The sequence below is a fragment of the Leucoraja erinacea genome, chromosome 40 (genome assembly GCF_028641065.1).
Source record: "Leucoraja erinacea ecotype New England chromosome 40, Leri_hhj_1, whole genome shotgun sequence".
Taxonomy (NCBI): domain Eukaryota; kingdom Metazoa; phylum Chordata; class Chondrichthyes; order Rajiformes; family Rajidae; genus Leucoraja; species Leucoraja erinaceus.
In genome coordinates, this window is record NC_073416.1 from 7,491,042 (window position 1) to 7,512,671 (window position 21,630).

Consider the following 21,630-nt stretch of genomic DNA (forward strand, 5'->3'; position numbering starts at 1 on the left):
ATTACAAACCGCTTCCCATTCACTCACAATGCTGTTTCTGACAAATATTTTTCTAGAATACCTTTTCATCCTAATCATTATTTTGCACAAACCAACCTATATCCCAACTCTAATAATTATCCAACTGCAATTTAAGAATAACATATTAGTAAAAACAAATTATTTGGACATAAAATGTGTGGTACAGAAATGCATTGTGTTTTGCTTTCTAACTTCTTGAAGTTTGTCCCAGGTGCAACATTTCTTGTCAAAGTATTTTGTACAGATTACAGCGCTGAGATACACGATACAAAGTGCATACATCAATACCCCAGTGAAAGGACTCTTTGTCCTGGCGATGTTACTAATTAGGCTCCCATACAAAGCTCACTCAATTACTAGAGCATGCATGCACAGCTTTCAAAAAGAGAGAACAAACTACCTTCAACGAGGAGGAACTGTCTCTTAGCCATTAGCACTGACATCACACCGAAATGACTTTTGTCAATAGGCTCTTCAACGGCATAGTTGCTTCCTATCCAAAGCCAGGCTCAGAAGTGACTGGAGTCATCAATTACGCAGACTCGTTTGCCTCTCTGCCACTTATTTCATAGTGCTGGCTGATAGCGGATATGTCCCCTCCATCTGCCTCAGCTGTCAACTGGCAGCTTGGCACAGAGCAGGCATCACGTTGTGGTTCCACTCACAAACTATGGAACTTAAAGACCACCCAGTAACAGCTGTAGCGGCGATCCACCTACCCCATTATTAACACTTCAAAAAAGACAACACTAAATCTCACCCGAAGAGGTTGATTGCCACTGGCAGTGACCACAGTAATTGCATGGATGCATTTGTTGTAGAGTATAATTTCTAGATGGGCTGCACAACTTGCCTCCCAAACGTTCTCTAAAGAGCGTCGTTTCGCTCACCGAGCGACGGCGCCACGGCTCGGCCACCATGAGCAGGCCGGAGGAAGCCGCCACCGCCGCAGCGTCCCGGAGCGCGCGCGGGAGAGCGAGCCCCGCCTTCCACTGCCCCACGAGGCCAAGTTGTTCGATCGCTTGGGCTTGGGTGCAGAGCAACCAAGGCGCGCAGCATCGCAAGTCACCTTAGAACGTTTTTTTACTGACACTGTTAACAAAGTTTATGATGCAAACCATTTCCTAAAGATGACCTTTATTTGTGGGGGGGGGCAACCTCAAGTTGCCTCACGCCTGCTCTTGTTTTAAACGGGGAGCGGAAATCCTCTTCAGCGCGACCCTCCATTTGAAGTAAACTTGCTTTATGGCATTAAAAAGGCAAAACTCGAAAGGAGCATCTGCCACTTCTCATGTGCGTCAGCCTATGCAGATGATCCGTCGACCCTTGACAGTCCCGCAGTTGGGACTTTAATGGCAACAACTAGCATTTGTACACCGTCTTTAACGTAGTAAAATGTCATCAGATCAATTTGACACGGACCAAATAGAGGGAGGCATTGGGTCAAACATCGTCATCCAAGGTAGGTTTAAGGAATGTCTTGCTACGATGCAACACGGAAATAGGCCCTTCGGCCCCACTCTTCCATGCCGACCAAGATGCCCAATCTAAGCTAGTCCTATTTGCCCGCTTTTGGCCCACATCCCTCGCCCATGTCCAATTGTATTTTAAATGTTGTCATAATACCTGCCTCAACTACCTGCTCTGGCAGCTCGTTGCATATACCCACCACCCTCAGTGGAAAAAGCTGCCCCTCAGCTTCCTATCTCTCTCCTCACCTTAAACACATGTCATCTCGTCCTTGATTCCCGTACTTTGGATAAAAGACTGCATTCATCCATCTATTTTCACCATAAGATCACCCCTAAACCTCCTGCACTCCAAGGTATAATAAAGTTCTAGCGTGCCTGATCTCTCCCTATAGTTCAGGACTACAAGTCCAGGCAACATCCTCGTAAATCTTCTCTGCACCCTTTCCAGCTTGAAGGCATATTTCCCATTGTAGGGTGACCAAAACTAAGCACAATACTCCAAGTGCAGTCCTATAAGAAGTGGTGGGATGATGGAAAATGGATGGAGTTGCTATTAATATGACCATTTAATAAAAATCCAGTAAAATAAAGAAAGCTACAAATTAAAATTAGGTTTTGTGTGAACCAGACACCCAATAAATGCCCCACAGTGCCACCAATTGCCTACGCTTCAGTCATTTTCTATTTCATTGTGCATCCCAAGCTGGATCATAGCCCACACTAATTGCAGGGGAAGGATCCAGTTACAGAACAGCAGCTAAGATTAACACACATAAGCTCAAGCTGCTGGTCTGGCCTCCAAATACCAAAATAAATTATAGCTAGAAGCCATTGGAGTTTAAAATCACACAAACCCCTCATAAATCACTTATTTGTAATGTTCCATATACCTACTATGTCACTTTTAGATCTTAACATATAAAAAGGAGGTAGAGGCAAAAGTTTCTGCCTTTAGGACATTGATTTCCTTCAAGGCTGCTGAGTGCACATGTCTGCAAACACAGCCGGTGCAGAAAAGCAAAAATGGTGTTTACCAAAAGACCAAATCAGTGGCACAAGATAGCCCTGAGAAGCATCACAAACCCTGATGGCTTGGTGGAAAGAAACTGTACACATTTTATGTTACTACACAAATTATATACATTACTACAGGCACACCTCCCAGAACATTACACAGAGTGAGGCACAGGATAGAATACATGATCCGAACAAAAGGGACATTATCAACAATTGTGATAGTAAGACTTAAAGAAATGTGCAGTACTGTATGCACATGGATTGAAAGAGGGAAAGCTTGGCAATACTGGATTGTGGTGTCTAATCTCACATGGATTCTTTATCTCATTAAGAACAAGCGTCACAATCTCATTTCTTCTTTAAAAAACATTGCATTTCAAAAAGTTCTGTCATATTCCTTGATGGAATTGGATTTCAGTTCCATGGGAAACCAAAGCCCCCCATTTCTCACTAAATTGACCATACTTCTGCAAGAAGAACCATGATTATTAATGATCAGAAAGTGCATTGCAAATAACAAATGACTGTACTCCCTCAACATACTGCACAGTCCAGCACACCTCACAAGTTTGTTGTATTTGAGACCAATTGCAGTATCCCCAATACCAAAACTCTGACCAACAATCTCAATTCAAGTCAGAACTACATAGGTTAAAGCTCCATTTGGGAAGAATTTTAAGTATTCAATAGTGGTGGGCTTCATGTTCCAGGTGTCATATTTTTGGCAAGACAAAATCCAGTAATCCAGTTTGGCCTATCAACCATCTCACAGAACAGATCCCACAGCATTATTTTGCAAAAGTAGTGTCCTTTAATCACCATTACTAAAACAGAATGACTAGTCACCAATCTCATTGTTATTCTTGGGAGTTTGCCATGCACAAAGTATTGTCCAATTTATTACATCAGGAACTGTACTTAAGAAAAACAAAAGTACTTGGAAAAAAGGACTATTGAAATGCAAATCCCTCTTTCTTTTAACCTGTCAAAATTAGCCAAGAAACCAGAAACAAACTTGTGATTTCCTTTATCTTACTTTGCCTAACACTGAACATTTGATGCCAATTTTTCATAGGTATCGAACATAACTAACATAGCAACAACTTGTTAACCCCAATTCACAGGTGCTTAAATGTTTGTCTGGCTAAGAAGCCATTGGGTGCATGCATAAACTGACCCAGGGGTTAAGAAAACACCCATGCCCATCCTTTAGCATGATTAGATCCCTCCACACGTGTAATATTATGAAGGGAAAGAGTAACATTATTTGCCAGAAACCAAAATGTCCTTACCCTCCCAGGCTTTCCATGGAGTATTTGGGAAACCCTGCTGATCCCAACCTTAGAGGGGTGATTCCAATTGTGGTAAACACTTTTTGTTTTATTTGTATAAAAAGGGTACTTTGTTACCAGATACATAAATGATAAACATTAAAATGATAACATTAAAACATTATTTTTTCCTCTCTCCTCCCCATATCTTATTCCACTCCCCTTACCTATTTACAATTGAAACACTTGAACATACATCAGTGAGCGACAGGGTTCTATTTAGCTAATAATACTGCATCTCCCCTTAAAGGAGCCTCAAGCTTGGTCTACATATCATTTCTTATAGCACCAGAAAGAGACCAGTTTATGTTTAAAACAACATTAAAAAAGACGACTTCGCCTAGTGCAGTCACTGCCAAATAAAATGCTTCAATTTAAAACAAATGGGGAAATTGAGGATTCTTAAATATATTGGGACGAAGTTTGGAATTACAAGGGCAGAGGAAATAGCAAGATGGTAATCGAACACCCAGGTAAACGTTAAAAAAGTGGAAGGGAACATTCACGTTAAACAATGACAGTTATTCAGTATCCTGTAATTCAGGAGCAATGTTCATGTGGAAATGATTTTCATTTTAATAAGATGTGGAAAATTATTCACCAGCTAGAGAGAAAAGATTGTAAAGCAGGGGATAGGTTTAATAGAATTTGGAAACGTTCACCGTAAACAAATAAAACAAAAATAACATGTTAAATAGAACCCTAACTCTCTGGGCTTAATACTGATGTTCTACAACTATAGCACACCCTATCCCCGATTCTTAAATTAAAAAAAATATTTTGCTGCAAATCTCTACACTCTGTTACACTCAAATGATTAAAACAAACACGTGGATGTACCAGCAAAAAAAGTCGATGGACTGCACTTTTTTGAAAATAAGGGGAGGAGACGACATACAAAGTTCCTTCCTCACCTGCATTCCATCGCAGAGGTGAGAGATGCGCCTCGTTACGGCTTGCTAGTCTTAAACTCTCTTTTCCATCTAGTCGCCTAGTTTCCCCACCGGCGCAGTCCGATCCCAAATAGCTCCAGCTACAACGAAATTACAGTTATACCTCCTCCATCCAGTACCCTCCAACCCCAACAACAGGGGCAGAGGAAGGAAACGAAAACAAACCGAACAAATGAGTCCGTAACAGTTTCAAGGCGCCCGGGTTTCCAGTAAACAACCTCCCACACGAACATGGTCCCAGCTCTGCTCCGGACATACCAACCGCAAAGCTTGTCTCCCTCGGAGTACAGGCATATACAAGTCTGCTTCTTTGTTGGTTTGCACTATGCCGTACCTGAAAGAATGCTTTTATTTATTAACAGTTTTAAAAAGAGACAGATCAGCGCTTGGGATGGCTTGAAACTGCCGTGAACCTTTTGATTGGATAATTGGGAAAGCTGGTATCTTAAAGGGAAAGATAGGCTGCTTTGCCACATTTCAACATAGGATTCCAACACATGAATCTCCAGGATTGTTTACGTGCCGTGTGCGACTCATTGCGAATGTGTAATTCTCTTTTGGAGAAAGACGCGTAGTTAACCATAAAAATAAATTACTGGACGAACTCAGCGGGTCTAGCAGCATATGTGAAGGCAAATAGATCGCCGACATTTCGGGTAGAGACCCTGGATCAGGATCAATAGTCATAGTGTAGAGGGAAAATAGCCAGTCCATTTGTGAGAGGGAAGGGTGAGACAGAGATAGGTTATAGGCGCGAGCAATGAGGGGATGGGATGATGGGCAGATGGAGAAGAGGGAGGGTGTGTCGAGACAAGAGACTGGTGGGTAATGGGTAGAACCAGATAAGGATAACAAAGGGAGGGAGGGGGGGGGGGGAAGAGGAATTGAAGGAGGGGGAGATAGGATATAGTATGGAGATGGCAGAAATGCAGCCGGTGCCCTTCAAGAGAGAGCGATAAATGCTTGCTGATCATAGCTGGCCTGTCTTGAGAAGCTAACTTAAATATTGGAAGAGAGATCTGTGGTCCTGTCTGATCAGTGACATCACAGATACTAAAATTATCTCTCGGGATCAGTGAGATGAAATAGATCAGTTTCTTCTGTAAATTGAGCCTGTACTAATATAGCCAGCTATCAGGAATGTTTCAGAAGTCCCCCTGAATGCTTTATAAGATTTTAGGGTGATGTCCTACTTTACATGATTGTTGAGTGCAAAGGATAATGTAGCAACACAAACTATCTGCAACCATAGCCTACTGATAAAATTACATCAGGTAATACTGTCATAGTGTGATAGAAACTGCAGATGCTGATTCATACCAAAAATAGACACAAAATGATGGAGTAACTCTGAGTCAGGCAGCATCTCTGGAGAAAAAGGGTAGGTGACATTTCAGGTCAGGACCCTTCAGACTGTATGTGGGGGAGGGGGGGGGGGGGTGTGGGGAGGAGAACTGGAGGCGAGAGAAGACCAGGGTAAATCAGGGCCAGTAATAGATAACCTCAGGCAGGTTGGTTCCTTGGAAGGCCAATTGTTGGTTAGGGAAGTTATGATCTCAAGAGGGATACATTGTAGCAAACTGGAACTGGTTAAATTAGTAGGTTGGATGGAGGGGGGAGGGGAGTGTTAGTAGAAGTTACTAGAATCATGTCATAGTACTTTGCAAGGTGAAAGGAAAATTATTTGGTTGACAAATGTTTGTATGGCTGTTGTGAAATCAACTCTTGATTAGGACCATTAACTGTTAAATTAACTGTTAAATTATAGAAATTAACCCATTTCAAAGGCTCCCAAACTTGTGTCCCACTTCACAGGAATGTGTTTTTTCCCTGTTCCCTATTCCTCTTACCACCCCAAAATCTTCTATAAATAAAAGATCGAATAAAAAATATTGGGCATCGTGCAATCCAATTTTGACTTTGCCCAGAGTAGATCATGCTGGCGATCATTTCCAAGTGAAATTGTGCCAGGCACTTGCATCGTCTATTCATGTTAATCTGCCTGGCAATTCCTTGCTTCAGGTGTGTGCCAAATGATGTCATTATTCATATAATGTCAGATTCTACCTGTGCCAAGATAGCTTGGAGGAGAAATCTCTACACCACAACTGTCATGGAACAGTCTAAGTAGAATTTGGAATGCATTACGATGTAGAATTTCTTTTCTATTGAATGTGGCAGTCTGCTGACATCAGGAGACCTGACTTGGCACCTTTAGAAATCACTGCAAGTTGCTCAGACTTCTTCTATATCCACAGAATGTGTTGCAACTGAAAGTAAGTGTATTTTCCAGCATTTAGGTGCTGAGATACGTATTCAAGGATGCTTCAGCAGTGACATGCTGTCAGCACTCCATCACTGGAGAGGTCATTATGGCCGTGGCTGCTACTAGGGTGAGTTGGGCACCTCGGGGCATAAGGCAAAGACATGCCGACCAGCTTATTCCTACAAAGTCTTCAGAGACACCACATTCCACCTGGACATCTCTGCTGTACAATGTATTCAAGGCTCAGCTTTTCCAAGGGTGTCATCATTGAGCAATGTGACATTCTACAGGAAGACCGTCTGTTATGCTTTCATGCTCTCCATGAAGGTCAAGTTCACATTGACTCTCAACTTCTTCACTGCAAGATCTTTCCAAGCAGTCACAGCAAATCTCTTCCATGTCTCACAAGTTGTTCCTCACTGCTGCATCAGAGATTTATTTGTAAAGAAATTATTTCAGTTCGGAACAGGTGGAATCCTGATCATTGGGATCTCCCAGAGATGCTGGCCTCTCATGTGTACGTTGCTATTGACTGAGTTCACATGCCCATAAGGGCTTCGCTTAATAACCCATTTCTGTTCCCTCTATGTGCTGCTGATTGTGAATCACAAGAAGAACATGATGCATGCCAGGTTTCTAGGAAACATTTGTGATTCCTTTATCCTGAGGGAGGTCAGGTGGGGGGGAGTTCCCCCTGCGACGGGTACCATGTAATCCTGTGCTACCTGCTCCATGGTTGGATAGTCAGCGACTAAACTGTCTCCCCCACCTGGCTTGCCAAGTGAGGAGGGGGTTGTAGACCCCCCAGCAAGACCAAAAACAAGACCTGCCAAAGGGCAGATGAGCTCCTAGCGACTGAACGGCCATCCACACTTCAGTAGAAGTTGTGATCACTGTCGTACATAGCATTGTAAGGCTACGTGCCCGTTGATGTTTTCAACGATGATGATAATGATGATGATGAGGGAGTCCACACTCCAGACATTTACATTGCCCATTACACTGGATTGGACCCTGGGAAAGAAAGGCTGAGCCAGCATTTAATTACCCATCACTAATTGTTGTGGAGAAGGTGGTAGAGAGTTGCTGCCGTGACCCACTGCGGTCCTTGAGATGTGGATGTGCCCACAATACTGATAGGGAAGAAGTTCCAGGATTTTGACCCAGTGACAGTGAGAGAACAACAATATATTTCCAAGTTAGGATGTGTGTGGCATGGAGGGCAACTTCCAGGTGATGGTGTTCCCATGTTTTTGCTGCCTTTGTTCTTTTAGCTGGTAGAGGGCATGAGTGTGGTAGGTTTCTTTCCACAAGGAGCATCAGTGAACCAGATGAGAGTTTACAACAATCAGGGCATTTCATGATCACCATTGCAATCACTGTTTTTAATTGCTGATTTACTTACCTAGCTGAATTTAAATTCCCCAGGTGCCACTGTGAGAATTGAACACATGCCTCCTGATCAGTGACCCAGGACGCTGGATTACCAGACCAGGAATGTAACCACTAAGTTAGAGTGGGGAACAGTTTGTACTGTACTATAGAGTGGAGAATAATATGCAAATTAATCCTTGACATCAAAGCTTGGCAAGCAGACTTCATTTGAACAATGGGAGGTATTTAAAGCGATGTTTCAGCCATGTGGAAACACATGGGTCTCGACCCAAAACGTTGTCCATCCATTTCCCTCAACAGATGCTGCCTGACCCACTATTTCCTTCACCAGTAAGTTCAGCTACAGTCTAGGTACCTACCCATGAGGCAGCAGGGAGGGGAATTAAAGCCAGAGCACCTTGGATAACCAACAATGGAGTAAAAATAGAGAGTAAAATAGAGCAGAAAAATACAAGCATACGAGAAAGCTAGGTCTAAACACATGTTCCCCCCCAGTGTGGGGGTGGGCGCTCTAGTTGTAGAATCCTCTGCCCAGGGGATAAGCCTGTGTTCGTTTGTCTGTTTTTTCGTTCGTTCGGGTGAAGGTGCTATGCACACGGCAGCCAGCCAAACAGTCGCTTGTCTTTTTCGTTGTGTTTTCACTTTTAATTTAATTTTAATTTCAAGTTTTTGTGTACCTTGTTGTGTGTTGTTGACTGTTGGCAGACCAATTTCCCTCCGGAGATGAATAAAGTTCTATCGTATCATATGAAAACCTGGCTGATTATGTAAGATAAGAGGAGAAGCAAATCAAAAAGGAAATAAGAGACCAAAGATAAAATATAAGACTGTTAGCAGGTATAAAAAGGAACCTTAGTAATTTATGATTAGGAAAATGGTTGTAAGAGATGGTAATGGGATCAATCAGAGACCAAAGAGGAAATCTGTTCATGCACCAGATGGCATAGATGAGATGCTAAAAAATTGTTTTATATTAGTCTTCACCAAGGAAAATTATACTGCTGAAGAAGAGTCCTAAGCCAAAAGATCACCTATCCATGTTCTCCAGCGATACTGCCTGATCCGCTGTTACTCAAATACTTTGTTTTTTTTATAAGGTAGCATTTGCAGTTCCTTCTAGCTCCAACAGATATTGCTTGATGCTCAGCGCAGAAGATGTAATTGAGATTCTGTATGGGCAAAGAAGTGATAAAGAGGAAGTTCTAGAAAGGCTAGCTACATCTAAAGAAGACAAATCACCTGGTCCATCTGCCATGCATACTACGTTGCTGAAGGAAATAAATGAGGACATTGTAGAAAACATGCCCATAATCTTCCAAGCATCTGTAGATTAAGGGTTGGTGCCTGAGGACTCAAAAATTGACTGAAATATCCTTTTTCAAAAAGTTTGTACCTACTGTATCGACCATTCTTTCTAACATTCGTGGTGGCAAAGTTCTAGAATTAATAAGGACAGAATTAGCAGTCATTTGGACAAATGTAGATTGATTAGAAAGCCAAATTTTGTCAACTAACTTGATTAGGTTTTATGATGAAATAACAAAGAGGATTGATGAGTTGATGTGGTATATATTATATTGCCTGTCATCAAGGTTCAAGCCATGGAATAAAAGGAGCTTGAGCAGCAAGGATAGAACATTGGCAGGAAACTGTCTTCATGAAAATGTGCTTTTTTGTACTGAAGGGAACTGTATAGTGGAGCTCTCAGCGGCAGCACTAGATTCATTGCTTTTCTTCATGTATGTTGGGAACATATACTCTGGGAGTTAATGATTTGGATGTATGGGTACAGGAAGTCCCCAGGTTACAACAGGGCTCTGTTCCTGCGAACTGTTCATAACCCAAACTGTTCTGTAAGTCAAAAGTTAACAAAAACAGTGTGTGAGAGAGGGTCACAGAAACAGCTGGGACAGGAGAGCAAGCAGGCAAAGGAGAAGTGGTTGCCAGCTGGCCTCACTGATTTGGTGAGTGAGCGAGTGAGTCTGCTCTGATCCCCGCTTCGCTCAACTGCCCATCCCCCAATTGTTGCAGCTTGGTGAAGGCACACAAACATGCCCAGATCCCATCTGGCATATGATGCCTGCAGGCCCGCAATCAGCTCTCAAGTCCTGGCAACATCCTCGTAACTCTTCTCTGCACCCTTTCCAGCTTGATAACATCTTTCCTATTTTTCACTTTTCAAGAAAGTAGCGAGAGAGAAAATGGTGAATTACAGACCTGTTAGCCCTGTGGTGGGCAAGATGCTGGAGTCAATTATTAAAGAGGTAATAATGAGGCATTTGGATAGCAGTAAAAGGATTAGTCCAAGTCAGCATGGATTTATGAAAGGAAAATCATGCTTGACTAATCTTCTGGAATTTTTGGAGGATGTGACAAGTAAAATGGATGAAGGGGTGCCAGTGGATGTAGTGTATCTAGACTTTCAGAAAGCCATTGATAAGGTCCCGCACGGGAGACTGGTGACTAAAATTAGAGCACATGGTATTGGGGGTAGGTGTTGACATGGATAGAAAATTGGTTGGCAGACAGGAAGCAAAGAGTAGGAGTGAACGGGTCCTTTTCAGAATGGCAGGCAGTAGCGAGTGGAGTGCCGCAAAGCTCGGTGTTGGGGCCGCAACTGTTTACCACATACATTAATGATTTGGAAGAGGGAATTAGGAGCAACACTAGCAAGTTTGCGGATGACACAAAGCTGGGTGGCAGTGTGAACTGTGAAGAGGATGTTAGGAGGTTGCAGGGTAACCTGGACAGGTTGAGTGAGTGGGCAGATGCATGGCAGATGCAGTATAATATAGATAAATGTGAGGTTATCCACTTTGGTGGCAAAAACAAGGGGGCAGATTATTATCTCAATTATTATCTCAGCGAAACCTGGGGGTTCTTGTACACCGGTCACTGAAAGTTGGTGTGCAGGTACAGCAGGCAGTGAAGAAAGCTAATGGAATGTTGGCCTTCATAACAAGAGGATTTCAGTATAGGAGTAAAGAGGTTATTCTGCAGTTGTATAGGGCTCTGGTGAGACCACATTTGGAGTATTGTGTACAGTTTTGGTCTCCTAATTTGAGGAAGGACATCCTTGTGATTGAGGCAGTGCAGCGTAGGTTCATGAGATTGATCCCTGGGATGGCGGGACTGTCATATGAGGAAAGATTGAAAAGACTAGGCTTGTATTCACTGGAGTTTAGAAGGATGAGGGGGCATCTTATAGAAACATATAAAATTATAAAAGGACTGGACAGGCTAGATGCAGGAAAAATGTTCCCAATGATGGGCGAGTCCAGAACCAGGGGCCACAGTCTTAGAATAAAGGGGAGGCCATTTAGGACTGAGGTGATAAAAAAACATTTTCACCCAGAGAGTTGTGAATTTGTGGAATTCCCTGCCACAGAGGGTAGTGGAAGCCAAGTCACTGGATGGATTTAAGAGAGAGTTAGATAGAGCTCTAGGGGCAAGTGGAATCAAGGGAAATGGGGAGAAGGCAGGCACGGGTTATGGATTGGGGACGATCAGCCATGATCACAATGAATGGCGGTGCTGGCTCAAAGGGCTGAATGGCCTCCTCCTGCACCTATTTCCAATGTTTCTATGTAACATAGGGACCAAAACTGATCAACAAACTCTAAATGTGGCCTCACCAATGTCTCATACACCTGTAACATGACCTCCCAACATCTATACTCAATGTAGACGCAAAAAGCTGGAGTAACTCAGCAGAACAGGCAGCATCTCTGGAGAGAAGGAATGGGTGACGTTTCTGGTTGAGAACCTTCTTCAGTTCGGTTCAAACCAGCATCTACAGTTCCTTCCTACATATCTATACTCAATACTCTGACTGATTAAGGCTAATATGCCAAAAGCCTTCTTGACCACCCTATCTAACTGTGATGCCATTTTCAAAGAATTATGTACCTTCACTGCTAGATCCCTCTGCTCTGCAACACTCCCCAGAGTCCAGCTATTCACTTTGTTAGACTGCCCAAAATGCAATATCTCGCACTTCTCTATGTTAAATTCCATCAACCATTCCTCAGCCCACCTGCCCAACTGATCAAGATCCTGTTCCAATTTTTGACAATCGGCTTCACTATGTACCATATGTACACTTTATGTACAGTTTAGTGTCATCTGCAAACTTGCTAATCATGCCTTTTATGTTCTAATCCTCATAATTGATATAGATGACAAACAGAAATGGGCCCAAAACGGAACCCTGAGGCACACCACTAGTCACAGACCTCCAGTCCGAGAAGCAACATTCCACCAGCACCCTCTGCTTCCCATGAAGCCAATCTTCCTACATTCAGCTATCTCTCCTTGGATTGCATGCCTTCCAGAGCAGCGTACCATGTGGAACCTTGTCAAATGTCTTGCTAAAATCCATATATACAATGTCTACAACTCTGCCCTCATCAACCTTTTTGGTCACATCTTCAAAAAACTCAACCAGATTTGTGAGATACGATCTCCCACGTACAAATCCGTAATGACTATCTCTAATCAGCCCTTGTCCATCTAAATGCATGTATATGTTATTCCTCAGAATACTCTAGTAACTTTCCAACCACAGATGTTAGGCGTCCTTCACAAGGGGCAGTCGGGAATGGGCAATAAATGGTGACATCAATATCTCAAGAAAGAATGATGTACTTGTTTTTTATCACTGTTTAAGCAAGAAGAAAAGTGAGTGACCAGGCTTGTATGGTAACTCAACTTCATTTAACTTATGTCACTGACAAATGGCCTACTTCCAAGTGTGAGCAGCCAACACAAGCAAAGTAGTTATGTTTTTTATCAAGAGCTGGATGCTAGACCCTCACATAAAAACACTCTCCTTGACTATATAAACAGGGTGTTTGACAAAACAGTACTGGGGAAAAAGAGGGAACATTGGCCTTGATCCGGCCTTCGCCCAATCTCACATTTTCCTTTTCTGTCTGCCCCCAGCCCCCCCGCCCCTCTCTTTCTCTCTCACACTTTCCTGTTATTCCTGAATGGAGCATTACCCCTCCTGGGCCTCACAATCTTTCGTGAAGCCAGGCTGGAGTTGTGTTACTGCCCAGTATGCAGGGGTGGAGTCACATTGACTTCCTGGAAATCATATGACTGTCTGGCTGAAGTAAATAACAACTGGCACTCTGAATTTAAAGATGCAGACAGACTATGCCCCACCTTCTCCCCCCTCCCACCCCTGTGAGGGGTGTGCCACAGTCACCACAGGAGTCAATCAGGTAAGGCCCGCAAGCTATGTTTTCTGCTTTTCTGGGTAATAAACCATGTGTGGGAGCAATGATAGAACAAACAGGTGCTTTTAATTTCTTTAGAGTTCCAGGATTGATAGTAAATTTAGTGAAAGCATATTTCCTAGATGTCCAAATGGGTTTTAGTACAGCAGACCTTACGACTGCATGGCAGAGACTACAGATGGGCATTATGACAAGTTGTACTATTTCCCCGTTAGCTTTTACAATGGCGATGGAGCTAGTGATTAGAACATCACGGTGGGTCATCTGCGGGGAGAGACGGATGATGGACTGTGCCTCCCTCCAATCAGGGCCTATATGGATGATATGACCTTGGTGTCCACAACAGAAGGTTATCAGAGAAGATAAATGATAATCTTAAATGGACTAGATTGAAGATTAAGCCTAGTAAGTCACGGAGTATTTATTTGGCACAAGGAAAGGTAGTAGAGAAAATGTTTTATGTAGATGAAGAAAAAATCCTACCTATAATGGAGAAACTAGTTAAAAGTTTGGGTAGGTGGTATAACAGGAAGTTGGATGACACTGAACAGGCTCAGCAACTTAGAAAGGATGTTACTGATGAGTTCGAAAGGATAGAGAAGTCATGGCTTCCAGGGAAGTTGAAGTTGTGGTGTTTGCAGTTTGGGCTATTCCCCAGGCTGATGTGGCCATTGACATGAGGTGCCAATTTCTAAGGTGGAAAAATTAGAGAGATTGGTTAGTTCATATATTAGGAAATGGTAAGAAATTCCACGGTGTCTCAGTCATGTGGCTTTATATGGAAAAGGTATTCTGGGATGCCAGAACCAACTGTTGAGTCTTCCCGAGATGTTGTGGGCCTAACTCAACGAAACATCAGTGAAGGGAGGTGCCCACTTGATAACCCCAATCATATACTTGCATCTATATGATTTGTTTTGTAAGACCTGGTTAACATGTAAGTAGCTGTTTTGGTATATTCAGTTAGATAATGTTATGGGCTTGGTTTTCTTAATTGAGCGCCTATCCTGGAGTTATAGCACAAGTACTTTGTGTTTTAATTGTAATTCATCAAGGTTTAGAGCTCTGACATACTCTATCCCTCTACTCTACTCTGACATACTCTATCCCTCCAGAAAAATGTTTTGTGAAAGTTACCAAGAAGTTGATGAGAAAACTCATTTTTGCTTGTTTAATTCACGATTGTGGGCCTCGTGTATTTGAGGACAACGTGAGTGTTACACTCAAGGTCAGTCCTGGCTTTATTAACCTGAACAAAAGAGGAAGGTTTGGAGTCAGACTTTTCACTAAAATGATGGCAACAATAAGTGTATAAGGAATTTATGTCAGAGAGGGTCAGTGCAAATGGCTACTGGTTTCTAACACTAAAGCAGAAAGGGAGAGCAGAATGGAAGATAGTGTGTTAGGAACACAAAGGACAGTGGAAGTACCCGAAAATGAAGTTTTCGTAATCTAGGTCTGACAAGTAGAAAGGGGAAGATGTGACTGGTAGTGGAAGTGGTGAAAGATGTTATGCTGGATGCGGAGGCTAGAGGAGTGAAAGGTGAGGACCAGGGGAACTCTATCTTTATTTTATCTTAGAGAGGGAAGGTGAGAGCAGATGTGTAGGAAATGCATGTGAAGAAAATTCACTGCCTGAAAGGCTACGTACATATTGTACAATTGACACATCATTCCAAATCATCAGCAAGGAAGAGATTAGCGATGTTGTTGGGAGCTTTAAGAGCTCCCTCTTGTGAGTAAAGATATTAACGCTACTTCTAAAAGCCAATTTTTGGAGGATAAAATCTGCATTTCTATTGGGTAGTTTTAATTGTCCAATTTCTTTTTAAGCACGTTTTTAAACATTTGATTTAATTCCCTTTCTGGGAGTCTGGTTTGAGAGTGGACTTGATTAATAGATTCTATGCCCTTCTGAAATCAAACCTAAATGTACTTACCCTTTGTAAATCTCAGCATGCGCTGCCCTACTGTCACTTGTTCAAAATCCGTGAACCCCCTTCCTGACAGCATTGTGGGTATACCCATGCCTCAAGCACTGCAACGGTTCAAGAAGGCAGCTCACCGCCACCTTTTTCAGGCAATTAGGGATGGGCATAACTGCTGGCTCAGCCTAACAAACCCTTACCGCTTCAATGAACAACAAATATCTTCTGCCAGGGTTTAGACCCCACTCCTTCCCCTGATTTACCATCTAAATTTAATAATTTACATTGCAGTAACAGATTGACCATTGGCTGGCGCTGCTCTCTCTCCGAATTGTGTATTGTTGCTGTATTTGTTTTTGCTTCATGCTTGTTTTAACTGTTAGGTGTCCTTGACAGTCCTGAAAGGTGCCCATAAATAAAAGGCATTATTATTGTTATTATCACATTGTTCTTTGTAGGAGCTTGCTGTTCGCTAGTTGGCTTGTGTGCATTCTAGTTTCCAACTGTGATCATACTTCAAGAGTGCTACATTGGCAGTAAAGTGCGTTGTGATGGCCCAAATTCTTGGAAGGCACAGTAAAAGCAAGTTGGATACATAAGAGACTGCAGATGTTGGAATTTGGAGCAAAACAGGTAAAAACAAAATTTTATTTGTTTTCATTTTAAAGTATTCAACATTTTTCTGATTAGAGGCTTGCTTTACCAAATTTTTACTCCCTTTGTGGGATGTCCCAAGCGCTTTACAGCTTATGAATCACTTTGGAAATGAATGAATGAATGAATAAGTTTATTGGCCATGTATGTTCACATACAAGGAATTTGCCTTGGTGCTCCGCTCGCAAGTGACAACATGACATACAGTGACAATTAAGAATGACACATAATACATTAATAATAAATGTTTTCGATTAAACATGTGAATTAAATGAAATACCAGAGCAAAAGGAGTCCCTGTGACAATTTAGGAAACAAGGAAATGTTTGGGGAGTCCAGAACCAGGGGTACCAGTTTAAGAATAAAGGGTAGGCCATTTAGGACTGAGACGAGGAAAATCTTCTTCACCCAGAGAGTTGTGAATCTGTGGAATTCTCTGCACAGTGGAAGACAATTCACTGAATGTTTTCAAGAGAGAACTAGATTTAGTTCTCAAAGCGAAAGGAACTAAGGGATATGGGGAATAAGCAGGAACAGTGTACTGATTTTAGATGATCATATTGAATGGTGGTGCTGGCTCAATGTGCCGAATGGGCTACTCCTGCACCTATTTTTCCATGTTTCTGTTATGAAAGTCGATTTGCATAGAGCAATCTGCCACAAACAACAAAGTGATAATGACCAGCTAATTGCCAGATAATTGTCAACAAGTTAGGTGGTGTAATGCTGTGCTTTTGTACACCATTCACTCTACTTTTTATATGACGAATAAAACATCAAAGGAATCAGTGACTCACAATTTGATTAGCTAAATCTGCATTCTTATGAACTTTTTAAATTGTATAATCTATATAATGCACAGACAACCCAGACATGTACAGGGGTATTCAACAGCATGCAATGTCAGTTCCAGGATTTTCATTCACACTGGAATGGGTTACGCTATACACATGCCCCTCCTGCAGAAACAGGCTTCCAATTTGCCTGTGAAGCTGCCTTCCGTGTATCTTAAGAGGGTGCTTATGAATGCATCCTCGCCTATTTCTGAGAGTTTGATAGAACTGCTTCTTCACAGTGCCATAGTCCACATCCACATTTCGACCCTGACCTTCGGTGCTGTCTGTATGGAGTTTTTACTATGAATTTACTGCCATTGACAAAACCGATTCCTCCCCCCCCACCTCCTAAGGATGCTAAAAACAAACTGCTCGAGGAACTAACTGGGTCAGACGGCATCTATGAAGAGAAATGGACAGTCAACGTTTTGGGCTGAGAGTCCAGAGGAAGGGTCTCCATCCGAAAAGTCGACTGCCCATATCCCTCCACAGACCACTCACCAACCATCCATTTCCTCATCATTGTTGATCGCTAATAGGCCTGATCCACAAGTTGTCACGCACCTTCCACCAACATCATCAAATCTTAAGCACTACTGAATTTCCAAATTACAAATAATCATTGGCAGTTGCGTAACAACCACTTAACACACCTCTGTAAGTATTGGGGAAGTTCCAGGGCAATCTGTTTCAAGAAATGTTGAGTGAAACTTACTGATTGATCAGGAAGCGTAGCACAGCTCCTCATCTCTTCTATGAAATAGTGCTATAGGATCTTTCATGTCCAACTGAGCAGACAGAGCTTTGTTTAATCATATTTGAAAGGTGGCACTTCCCTCAGCACGGTTCTTCCGACACTGAGGCACTGCTTCAGCACTCCCCTTCCAGCACCGCCCCTCGAGCAATTAAACAAACTGCTGGAGGAACTCAGCTGGTCAAGCAGGGTCTGTGGAGGGAAATGGGCAGTCAACATTTCAGATGAAGACCCTTCCTCTGGACTCTCAGCCCAAATCGTCAACTATCCATATCACGTCATAGATGCTGCCTGACCCAGTGAGTTCCTCCAGCAGTTTGTGTTTAGCATCCTTTGATACTGGCTCTCCAATATTCCTTCAGCCCTGGCCGTCAAGTCCTCCTTCAGCACTACTCCTCTGTTAGTGCAGCACTACCTCAGCACTATCCTCTCCAACAGTGCGGTGCTCCCACAGCACTGCCTTTCTTTCAGTGCAGCACTCCCTCAATCCTACCTTCCCCAACAAAATGGTTCTCCCTTGGTCCCATACTGGAGTGTCAGATTAGATTTTCATGCTCCAATTGGGGAGTTGGTCTTGAACACTCAACTTTCAGCCATAACTGCTGTCCTTAGAGGAACAGCTATTCTTTGAGATTGCTCTTGCTTCTATTTTCCTCTTTTAATTATATCTTTGTAGATATTATTTTCATTTTTCTTTAAATATGTTCTCAGGTTGTTTTAGTGGCCATGGGTAAACAGATTAGTCGCAGTTAGGCTAGGTTGGGAATCTACAGACATTGTAAGGTGATTAAGGGAATTGTATGAAACGCAAAGTGCTGGAAGAACTCAGCAGGTCAGGCAGCATCTGTGGAGGGAATGGGTATATGATGTTTCAGGTCGGGACGCAGGGACACTAGTTCAGCTGTTACATTAGAGAGAGCCAGAGGTCACGCTTTCACAATAATGGATCTGATTTGAATGTTAGGTCCTTTTTTCCACTTGTCATTCATCTCATTACTGCTTATGGCAGCACTAAAATTGACAGCCACATTTTCTACATTACAATGGTGACGACACTTCTAAAATATATCACTGGCTGTAACGCATTTTGGAATGCCCTAGATTGTGAGGAGGGAAAACCTGAAATGGTAGCTTATCCATCTTTAATAATGAACGAATTTATTTTTTAGGTAGAGCCCTGACGTGATTATTGTGGAGAGATGCTGTACGTAGATCAACAGGCTGAAAAACCCAGTATTTGTAAATCCTCTTTCCAGGGACAACACAAGTAAATCTTGTGCTGCCCACAAGAGGAAGTGGAAGCTTGTTGGCTTACTCTGACTAATGAGAGAAATATTTTTCTCTTCAGGGCACAATACATGAATGTGGGTTCAATCATCAATCAAAGAAAATAGAACTTGCATTTACAACATCTTGCACATCTCTGAATATTATCCAACCAATCAGGTATTTTTGAACTACAGTTATGGGTGCAATTTAGACAAACATATCAAGAAATCTGTGCTTTGTAAAATTCCACAAACTGTACATAAGCTGAGGAACAGATTGTGATTTTGTGGACCCCTTGTGGAGGAATATTGTCCTAGGACTGTGGGAGTTCCGAGATAATGTTAAACCCCAGCCAACATTTTGTCAGAACGTTTTTCAAATGTCTGGAGTAGCTGTAATAAACTGACCTGCCAAAATCAAAATATTGCAGACGCTAGAAATCTGACATAAAAACTGAAATTGCTAGAAATCCTCAGTATCTATGGGGAGAGAAAGAGTTAACTTTTGAACCTGAACCATTAACTCTATTCCTCTGTCCATTGATAATCTTAGTCCTGCTGAGTATTTCTAGCGTTTTTGGTTTTTTTAAACTGAGTTTTGGGCATTTGCATGTGCTGATTATGATAATAGATTCAGCACGGAAACAGGCCCCTGTACCCCACGCTGCCCATCATTCACTTGTTCACACCCATCTGTGAAGAGGTGGTGAAGGGGCTGTTACAGAATAGTTGATCGTGGGACATGCTCTGTCTGATGATTGTAGCCGAGTTATTCAGTGGTCCGCCTAATGTGTCCTTAGCTGCTCCACATCTTGAGGGGTGGAGCACAGACAGATTTCAGTGCGAGTCCTGGATGGTAGGTCCAGGTTAGCATTATTTTTAGAGATACAGCACAGAAACTGGAATTTCGGCCCACCTAGTCCATGCCATCCATCATTCACCAGTTCACACTAATTCTGTGTTATCCCACTTTCACATCCACTCCCTACACACTCGGAACAATTTACAGAGGCCAATTGACCTACATTTTGCATGTTTTTGGGGCATTGGTGGAAACTGGAGAACTGGAGGAAATCCACGCTGTCATAGGATGAATGTACAAACTCCAAACAGACAGCACCCGAGGTCAGGATCGATCACGCGTCTCTGGTGCTACGAGGCAGCAGCTTTACCAGCTGCACCACCGTGCATTGTCTGAGCTACTACAATAGCTTTCCATTCACATTTTATCATACTCTTACTCAGTGTGAACACCTTCCATTTTCTCTTTTGGTTTTTGTTCTTCTTTAGCTTTGATTGTTTTCTGCAGAACTCGTTTTTAGCAACTGACTGCTCCGCAATTAGTATCTTTTGAGCCCCTGAGTTGAGCCCCTAAAGCCTCAAGGTTCATGAACACACACTTGTCAGCTGGTATTTACTGAGATCTTTATTATACTTTCATTACACATAGTCTTCTGCAGACTTTATATAAATAAACCTAAAAACATTAAATGTTAGAAATAGTTATACTCATTAGTGGACTGTAACAAGCGCTAGCAAAATGAAAAGTTTGAAATCTATGGGTATTAAATTGTATAAATATCTTATTATATATATTGAATACTTTGTTGAAAACAATCAAGTAGTCAGATACTTCTGCAACTTCCCGCTCCACGATGGAAGGTTCGCTCCATGCCTGCCTCAGAAGCTGCACAGACTGAGGCTTCAAGATGTTGTAGGCCGCAGGCCAATAGTCGGAGCGCTTCGGCAACCTCCGGCAAGGGGGTCTGCGATGTTAAAGTCCCTGCTGCACCGCCGCTGAAGCTCTGGGCCCGACTCCAGGGCAGGCCTCACCAAACCAGCTGTAAGGTCGCGAGGAGGGGGGGGGCGAAGACCCGACAAGGAAGGAAGTCGCAAGCCTGAAAACGGTTTCCTCCTATTCCCCTCTACCACCCCCCACACAAAACATACAGAGAAACACTAAAACATACTTTTGGACACACTAAAAAACCCAAAAAAAGTCGAACCAATGAACCCACTGCAGGCGAGTGGAACCGGAACCTGAGAATTGACATAATACCATTTGAAAGGAATATTTTTTTCTCAACAAGCCCAGACTCAAAAGTGCCTGACTAAAACATTCAGCACTGAAAGTATAGCATCAAGGTAGATTTTAAGGACAATGTCTGTATATTTAGATTTCCATAGTCTTCTCCATCATATTAAAAGATCTCCTCTAATTCTTCCTTTTGCAAGATAGATGTTAGCGCAAATACACACATGCACTAACATTCAGAGGTTTAACATCTTAAAAAAAAATGCTCATGGTTTCCACATGCATTTGTTTTATCTTTACTTCAGAGGACATGGGTACCAGTGGCAGGGCCAGAATTTATTTCTTATATTTGAATTGCCTCGAGAAGCAAGTGTTGTTTGAATTGAATAACTTGCAAAACTAAATCAGGTAAAATTGGAATTTAAAGCCTATCTTTTCGCCTCAAATGACAATACTA

At 42.4% G+C, this 21,630-nt stretch overlaps 1 protein-coding gene and 1 long non-coding RNA gene across 5 annotated transcripts in view; one reads left to right on the forward strand and one right to left on the reverse strand.

The window, feature by feature from the left end:
• avil (advillin) overlaps positions 1 to 5,090 on the reverse strand; it is a 36,843-nt gene extending 31,753 nt beyond the window's left edge. For 3 of the 4 annotated variants that reach the window (XM_055664528.1, XM_055664525.1, XM_055664524.1), the window contains exon 1: positions 4,756 to 5,090. The gene's annotated coding sequence lies outside the window, so the exon portion shown is untranslated. Of the gene's footprint in view, positions 1 to 4,739 lie in introns of all 4 variants that reach the window. The other variant, XM_055664527.1, reaches the window with a different exon arrangement.
• Positions 5,091 to 13,550: 8,460 nt separating this feature from the next.
• On the forward strand, positions 13,551 to 20,705 carry LOC129714710 (uncharacterized). The gene is made up of 3 exons (XR_008726379.1): positions 13,551 to 13,683; positions 16,085 to 16,259; positions 19,219 to 20,705. It is a non-coding gene; the product is annotated as an uncharacterized LOC129714710 (long non-coding RNA).
• The last annotated feature ends 925 nt before the right edge of the window (positions 20,706 to 21,630 follow it).